Genomic DNA, 8477 nt, shown 5'->3' with positions numbered 1-8477 from the left:
TGTTAGATGTCTTTACCCACCACAGTATTTTAAAATTGTGCCGCACTTTTAATTCTAGTTAATCAGTCACACACAACTGGAAGAGTAAGGGCCAGATGTTCAAAAAATTGATTTGGTAAAAGTAATCGCAAATTGCTTATCTATTTTAAATGAACGTACTGTTTTTATCATGAACAGAGCTATGTACTAATGGATTGGTTTGTGTTAGACCTGGCATCTTTGGCGTGGTTACCCCTGACTTTTTGCCTCTACCTCCTGTATTTTTGATGCTATGCTGGATTTCGATTTTGCTGGTTTAGATGCTTTGGGCGCTTTGCCACTGCTGATCAGTGTCAAAGTGCAAGTGCTCCCTTGGTAAATTGTTGTATTGATTGGTTATCCATGATTGGTATATTTGTTTCACCTGTTAGCCCCTAGTAAAGTGCACTGCGTGTGCCAGGGCTGGTGATTCAAATGCTACTAGTGGGCTGCAGCACTGATTATGCCACCCACAGGAGTAGCGCTAAAATGATGTCTTAGGCCTGCTTGCAGTGCCTATGTGCAGTCCAGGACTGCCATGTCGACCTGGCCAGTGCACCCACTGACCAGGCCTTATCCTTCCCTTTCTGTACATGTAAGGCATCCCTATGGTGGCCCTAGGTACCCCCCTGGGCTGGGTGCAGTGTATCTGAAAGGTAGGGCATGTACTGAGGTGTGTAACATGCCCTGGTAGTGAATTACAGCCATTTTCGTTTTTCACTGCTGAGAGGCTATCTTGCCCATAGGATAGAATGGGGAAGGCTGTTTACATGCCTATCTTCCCATAAGGGCAAGATAGAAAATCCAAGTTTGATATCTCTGTGTTCAGAATTTAATTATACATCTTTTTAGCAAGATGGTTTTTAAATTCACTGTGTGAGAATAGCACTTTTTAGAAAGTAGCTATTCTCCTGTTTAACCTTCCTGTGTGCCTGTGTGCTGGTTGGCTGAAGGGTGTCATGTGATGGGCCAGGTGGCTCCAGGAGCCTGGATGAGTCAGCAGCAGGGTGAATAGGGAGATCTGCTTTAGATGGGTGGGAGGAGTAGTCCCTGGGTTTGAATAGGGCTGTCCCTGCCAAACACAAAGCTGGCTCCACCCCCTGCTGGCCAGGCTGAGGACTCTGCCTCTGCTGGCACAAAGAAGGCTCCACCTCCTGCTGAGCGTCTAACGACCCTGCCCCTCACTCTGAAAGGAACCAGGTGCTCCAGATCAGAGCACACCCAGGAACCGATTTGAGCAGGGGAATCCCCCCACTGGAACAAAGAGAGACAAAGACTTGGAGGGGTATAAGAAGAGGACCCCAGACACCTAAAACTTTAGATCACTTTGGAACTAAGAAGAAACCTCTGCCAAGGAGAAAGCTGAAAAGGACTGAAGAGGAGAAGACTGCCTGCTTGCTGTTTTGCTTTGCTGCCAAGGAGAGGGGAAGGACTTTGCTGTGTCCCCTTCTTTTGATTCTGATCTCCAAGGGCCTGAGAAGAGCTGGCTCCCTGTTAAGAAGTCCCAGGAACAAAAGGACTTCACCACCAGCTCCCCTGGAACTCTGCTGAGAGAGTTCTGACCTGCCTTGGAGTGCTTGCCCAGTCTTGGGGCCTCAGGAGGTCGTTTTGCCGTGTTTGGGAGCTGGGAAGCAGAAGCGTGAACAAGAGTGACTGGTACCCAACGCATCATCCGATTGCGTGTCGCAAGACGAGAGTGCGAGGAAAATTTCATCGCGGCACCATCGCAACACGCAGGGTCCCCGCATCGCCGAGTGCGTCGAGCATCGTCCCGGTGCGAGAAGATTCCTGACGCTGCGAGGGTCGTCGCAGAACCAGTTTGCGGGCCGCACCACTGCCGGTGCGTGAAAAGTCTCCAGTCGCTGCGTGCGTCGACGCAGAGTCCTGTTCCGTGGCGCATCGAGAGTTGCGGCGCCGGAAGGCAACGCTGCGCCACGCATCGCACCACATCAAAGAGTGTCGCATCGAACCTGTGCGTGAAGCTTCCCCCCAAGAAACCTACGCAACGAAAGCCAAAGGTATCGCATCCTCCCCCTACAGATCGGAGCCGGCGCATCCACCTCTGCTGCGTGAAGCAGGGCTGCTGCAAAGCCTCCCCAGGATCTCAGGAGTATCGCATCGCCTTTGCCATCTTCCTTGTTATAGCTTTTGGGAACCTTATCGCAACTACAGGTACTGTTGGGCACGAGAGTGTCGCATTTTGTGCATTGAGAGTCGCATTGTGCAGGACACTGATTTTGACATCCTGGAGTACTTTCTGCAAACTCTTGAACTATCTTTAAAGTAACCTTTTGAATTATATGTTGGTTTGTCTGTAGTATTTGGTCTTGTGAAGTTTTTAGTAAAGATACATTATTTTTCTAAAACTGGTGTGGAGTAAATCTGTGGTGTTTTCACTGTGTTACTGTGAGTGTTGGTACAAATACTTTACACATTGCCTTTGATAGCCTAGACTGCTCAGGCCAAGCTACCTAGAGGGTGAGCAGGGGTTATCTTAACAGTGTATCCCCCTTTCCCTGACTAGAAGCAAGGGTCCCTACTTGGACAGTGGTACCTACCCTGCCAACTAGAGACCCCCAGATCTAACATTGGTGGCAGCGGTGGGATTGAACTTGTATTTGTACTTGACCCACAGTAATTGGTGTACATCACTAGGAGTGCAGACCAATATGCAACCACATACTGTATTTTTTTTTTATTCTATTTTTGAGTAACTCTTCAAGAGCATCATGTCTCAGGTGGCAACAAGTGAGAGGGCAGAATTGAAGTTTTCCATTGCGGATTTATATTCATACAAAGTTGAAGATCTCAAGCAATTCTGCAAAGACCGTGGTTGCTCTTTTAAAAGCGGAGCTAGAAAGGATGTGCTACAAAGAGTCCTGAAGGCCTGGTGGGAGGCCCAAGAGGAAAGTGATGCAAATGAAGAGGATGGTTTTGTTCCCCAAGATCTGCCTGTGGGCAGACCAGTCTCAAGGGCTGGCAGCTCCGATTCCAGTAGGGGGCTCACTCCAGAGGAGTTGGAGGTGAATCAAAGGGTGAGAAACCATGAATTGGAAATTATGAAAATGAAGATGAAGCAATCAGAAGTAGACAAGGCGGCGGAGGAGAGCAAGAATGCCCATGGCTTGGAGGAGAAGAAATTGCTTCTGGCTCATGAAGTGAGCATGAGAGAACTGGACATCAAGGCCAAGCAGGTGGAGTCCGGTTCAAATGGTGGCAGCGCACAGCCAGTGCAGGGGGGTAAAGTATATATCCCCAAAGATTTAGTACAGAATTACAATAGGAGTGAAGATATCTATGCCTGGTTTACATCGTATGAGATAGCATTAAGAATGAATGGTGTGCCTGAACAGCATTGGGGGGCGGGCCTGTGGAAACATTTTGAGGCTTCTGGGAGGAGTGCTCTAGAGCCCTTAGAATTAGCAGGTGCCATGACCTATCCCAATATGAAGGAGGCCCTATGTCTCAGGTATGGACTTACTCCAGAGCAGTATAGACTGCAGTTTAGAAATTCCAAGAAGAAAGAGTCTGAGACTTGGATGGAGAGTGTGAATCTGTACTCGCGGGCACTGGAAGGTTGGATGAAGGGCAGCAAGGTAACTGATTATAAGGGGTTGTTACATTTAATTAGTTGGGAGCACTTGAGTAGTCTATGTGTTCCAGAGCTGCGCCAGCATCTTTTAGATAGCAAGTTGACGGACCCCATTGAGCTTGCTAAGGAGGCGGACCGCTGGACCAGTACCAGGGTCCACAGAGGAATTGTGGGTACCATTGACAAAGGTGGGCAGGGTCCCCAGCAGAAGAGTGGGGGGGACAAGGGTAACCAAAAGGAGTTCTCACAAGGGCCCCAAAATAGTTCCCAGGGTAACCAGTCCCAGCCCCCCAAGTCAAAACCCAAACCAACCTGGCCCCCTAAGGGCAGGTCGGATAACAAGGGTCCCATTAAGTGTTATCACTGTCAGGAATTGGGTCACAAGTCTCCTGTGTGTCCCAAGAAATCCCAGGCACCCACTGGTGCTCCAACACCGGGTATAGCTAGTGTAGCTTTTGGGGGGGATTTAATTTCTAGTGATTTGGAGGGTTTAGCAGTTATGTCCCTTGTCTCTTTAGGAGACACAGAGATGGTCCAGGAAACCCCTGTCCCTGATAACACTAAGAAGTACAGGCAGTGGGTGACCATCAATGGGAGGAGGGTGGAGGCTCTCAGGGACACTGGAGCCAGTGTGACTACGGTCAGGTGTCAGTGGGTCCCTGAGGAGCTGATCATTCCAGACGTACTTCACCCAGTAGTGTCAGCTGACAACTCTGTGCGCCTTTGCAAGGTAGCACATGTTCCCTTTGAGTGGGGGGGGGGATCTCAGGTCCTCTCAAAGTTGTTGTGAGTCCATCCATGCCAGTAGACTGTCTGCTAGGTAATGACCTGGAGAGTTCCCCGTGGAAGGAGGTGGAACGCCAGGCTCATTTGGAGATGTTGGGTTTGCCTGAGTGGGTCTGTGTGACCACCCGGTCCATGGCAGCCAGACAGGGTTGTGAAGCAGACCTGGAGCCTGAAACAGTGGCCCAGGTCCCTGCCAGAAAGAGGAAGGGCAAGGGGCGTGGTGCGTCCACCCCCGCTGTTCCCACGGTCCAGGAAGGAGCAGAACCTACGGGGGATGCCCTGGAGCCTACAGGGGAACAGGTCGCTGAGCTGGGAGAAATACCTGAGCTGACCCATTGGCAGCAAGAGGGTGGTCCCTCCAGAGAGGAGTTCTGCCGTGCGCAGAAGACATGCCCTACTCTTGAAGGTCTGCGGCACCAGGCTGCAGACCAGGCAGCAGGTGCTGATCCGAAGAACTTTTTTCTCTACTGGGAGAATGACTTGTTGTACAGTGAGCCTAGGTTTGCTGAGCCCAGTTGATCACGTACCCTGGTGGTACCCGCAGGGTTCAGAGACTTCCTACTGGGTCTGGCTCACGACGTGCCGCTTGCAGGACATTTCGGGCAGGACAAGACCCGACAAAGGCTTGCCACCCACTTTTACTGGCCCGGGATGAAGACGGACGTCGCTTCCTTTTGTAAATCATGCCAGACTTGCCAGGCAAGTGGCAAGGCTGGAGGAAAATGCAAAGGCCCTCTCCAGCCTTTTCCGGTAGTGAGCACCCCTTTCGAGCGGGTGGGAATAGATATTGTGGGGCCACTGGACCCCAGGACCGCCTTAGGCAACAGGTTCATCCTGGTCCTGGTGGATCATGCCACCCGGTACCCGGAGGCTATCCCTCTCAGGACAACCACAGCCCCGGTGGTGGGCCGTGCGTTGATGGGGATCTTTTCCCGTGTGGGTTTCCCCAAAGAGGTGGCATCTGACCGGGGTACCAACTTCATCTCCAGGTATATGAAGTCTCTGTGGGAGGAGTGTGGGGTAACTTATAAGTTCACCACTCCTTACCACCCTCAAGGAAATGGGTTGGTTGAAAGGTTCAACCGGACCCTGAAAGGCATGATCATGGGGCTGACAGAGCCCATGAGACGGAAGTGGGACGTCTTTTTGCCATGCCTGTTATTTGCCTACAGGGAGGTACCACAAAAGTCTCTAGGGTTCAGTCCCTTTGAGCTTTTGTACGGGCACCCTGTTAGAGGACCTCTCAGTCTGGTGAAGGAGGGTTGGGAGAAATCTCCGGGGAAAACCCCTCAGGATGTGTTCAGCTATGTGCTGGCCATCCGCAACCAGACACAGCGCTTCCGGGCCCTCGCTCAGGCGAACCTGGAAGCCAGCCAGGATGAGATGAAGAGGTGGTATGACCAGCATACCACTCTGATGGAATTTCAACCTGGGCAGATGGTGTGGGTGATGGCGCCAGTGGAGCCTTGCGCGCTCCAGGACAAGTGGACTGGGCCATATGAGGTGGTGGAGCGCAAGAGTGAGGTGACCTACCTGGTCAACTTGCGATCTCCCAGGAACCCCATGAGGGTCCTACACGTGAACCGCCTCAAACCCCATTTTGAGAGGTCTGAAATAACAATGCTACTGGCTACAGATGCAGGGATGGAGGAGGATAGCGATCCTCTTCCTGACCTCCTGGCAGCTAAAGAGCAAGATGGGTCAGTGGATGGAGTGGTCCTCTCGCCCACCCTGACCCCAGAACAGCAGAGGGACTGTCGCCATGTGCTGGGTCAGTTTGCATCTCTGTTCTCCCTGACCCCCGGTATCACCAACTGGTGTGTCCATGACGTGGACACGGGAGATAGCATGCCTGTGAAACAGAAGTTTTACCGGGTGGCTGACAAGGTCAGGGCCAGCATCAAGAAGGAGGTTTCTAAGATGTTGGAGCTAGGGGTGATTGAGCCCTCCAGCAGCCCCTGGGCTAGCCCAGTGGTACTTGTACCGAAAGCTGCTGCGCCAGGTGCCACTCCAGAACTTAGGTTTTGTGTGGACTACCGTGGGCTCAATGCTGTCACGAAGACTGACGCACACCCCATCCCCAGAGCTGATGAGCTCGTGGATCGGTTGGGAGCTGCCAACTACCTCAGTACGTTTGATTTAACTTCTGGGTACTGGCAGATTGCCTTAACTGATGGGGCCAAGGAGAGGTCTGCGTTTTCAACTCCAGAGGGGCACTTCCAGTTCCGTGTCATGCCCTTTGGGTTGAAGAACGCCCCTGCCACATTCCAGAGACTGGTCAACCAGGTACTGTCCGGGCTGGAGCAATTCAGCACCGCATATCTGGATGACATTGCTGTGTTCAGTTCCACTTGGGAAGAACACTTGCAACACCTCTGCGCAGTGTTGAAGGCTCTGCATAGTGCAGGCCTCACTATCAAGGCCAGTAAGTGCCAGATAGGGCAGGGTTCGGTGGTGTATTTGGGATACCAGGTAGGAAGCGGCCAGGTGGCGCCCCTACAAGCCAAGATAGATACCATCCGGGCTTGGGAACCCCCCAAAACCCAGACGGCGGTGAGAGCCTTCTTAGGACTCACCGGGTACTATCGCCGTTTTGTCAAGGGGTATGGCACCATTGTTGCTCCCTTGACAGAACTAACTTCCAAGAAGTTACCGAAGAAAGTGATTTGGACCAGTGCCTGCCAAGAAGCTTTTGATGCCCTGAAGGAGGCCATGTGTACAGCACCTGTACTCAAGGCGCCTGACTTCTCCAAGGAGTTCATAGTGCAGACAGACGCTTCTGAGCATGGAGTGGGAGCGGTGCTCTCACAACTAAATGATGAGGACTTGGACCAACCTGTAGCTTTCATTAGTAGGAGGCTACTTCCCAGGGAACAGAGGTGGAGTGCGATTGAAAGGGAAGCTTTTGCTGTGGTCTGGGCGCTGAAGAAGCTGAGGCCCTACTTGTTTGGGACTCACTTCCGGGTTCAGACGGACCACAGGCCCCTCAGATGGTTGATGCAGATGAGGGGTGAGAATCCTAAGCTGTTGAGGTGGTCCATTTCCCTACAGGGGATGGACTTTACGGTGGAACACCGCCCCGGTACAGAACACGCCAACGCTGATGGTCTGTCCAGGTTTTTCCGCCTTAGCGATGAGAACTCCCAAGAGGGTGGGTAGTTCTCCCCACTTTCAGCTGGAGGGGACACGTGTTAGACCTGGCATCTTTGGCGTGGTTACCCCTGACTTTTTGCCTCTACCTCCTGTATTTTTGATGCTATGCTGGATTTCGATTTTGCTGGTTTAGATGCTTTGGGCGCTTTGCCACTGCTGATCAGTGTCAAAGTGCAAGTGCTCCCTTGGTAAATTGTTGTATTGATTGGTTATCCATGATTGGTATATTTGTTTCACCTGTTAGCCCCTAGTAAAGTGCACTGCGTGTGCCAGGGCTGGTGATTCAAATGCTACTAGTGGGCTGCAGCACTGATTGTGCCACCCACAGGAGTAGCGCTAAAATGATGTCTTAGGCCTGCTTGCAGTGCCTATGTGCAGTCCAGGACTGCCATGTCGACCTGGCCAGTGCACCCACTGACCAGGCCTTATCCTTCCCTTTCTGTACATGTAAGGCATCCCTATGGTGGCCCTAGGTACCCCCCTGGGCTGGGTGCAGTGTATCTGAAAGGTAGGGCATGTACTGAGGTGTGTAACATGCCCTGGTAGTGAATTACAGCCATTTTCGTTTTTCACTGCTGAGAGGCTATCTTGCCCATAGGATAGAATGGGGAAGGCTGTTTACATGCCTATCTTCCCATAAGGGCAAGATAGAAAATCCAAGTTTGATATCTCTGTGTTCAGAATTTAATTATACATCTTTTTAGCAAGATGGTTTTTGTTAGAATGGGGAACCCCTAGTTGGCACAGGTAGGTACTTGTGACAAGCAGTGGTCCCTTCTTCTATTCAGGGCGAGAGAGTTACCCCCTCAGAACAACCCCTGCTCACCCTATAGGTAGTGTGGCGCGAGCAGTCAGGGCTAAACTTCAGGGCGCTAGTCAGTTAAGCATTTATGATCACACACAGTAAACCACAATGATCCCCCACAAA

This window comes from Triturus cristatus, chromosome 11 (assembly GCF_964204655.1).
Source record: "Triturus cristatus chromosome 11, aTriCri1.1, whole genome shotgun sequence".
Taxonomy (NCBI): domain Eukaryota; kingdom Metazoa; phylum Chordata; class Amphibia; order Caudata; family Salamandridae; genus Triturus; species Triturus cristatus.
The sequence above is the reverse complement of the archived record's forward strand: the minus strand, read 5'-3'. Positions refer to the sequence as shown.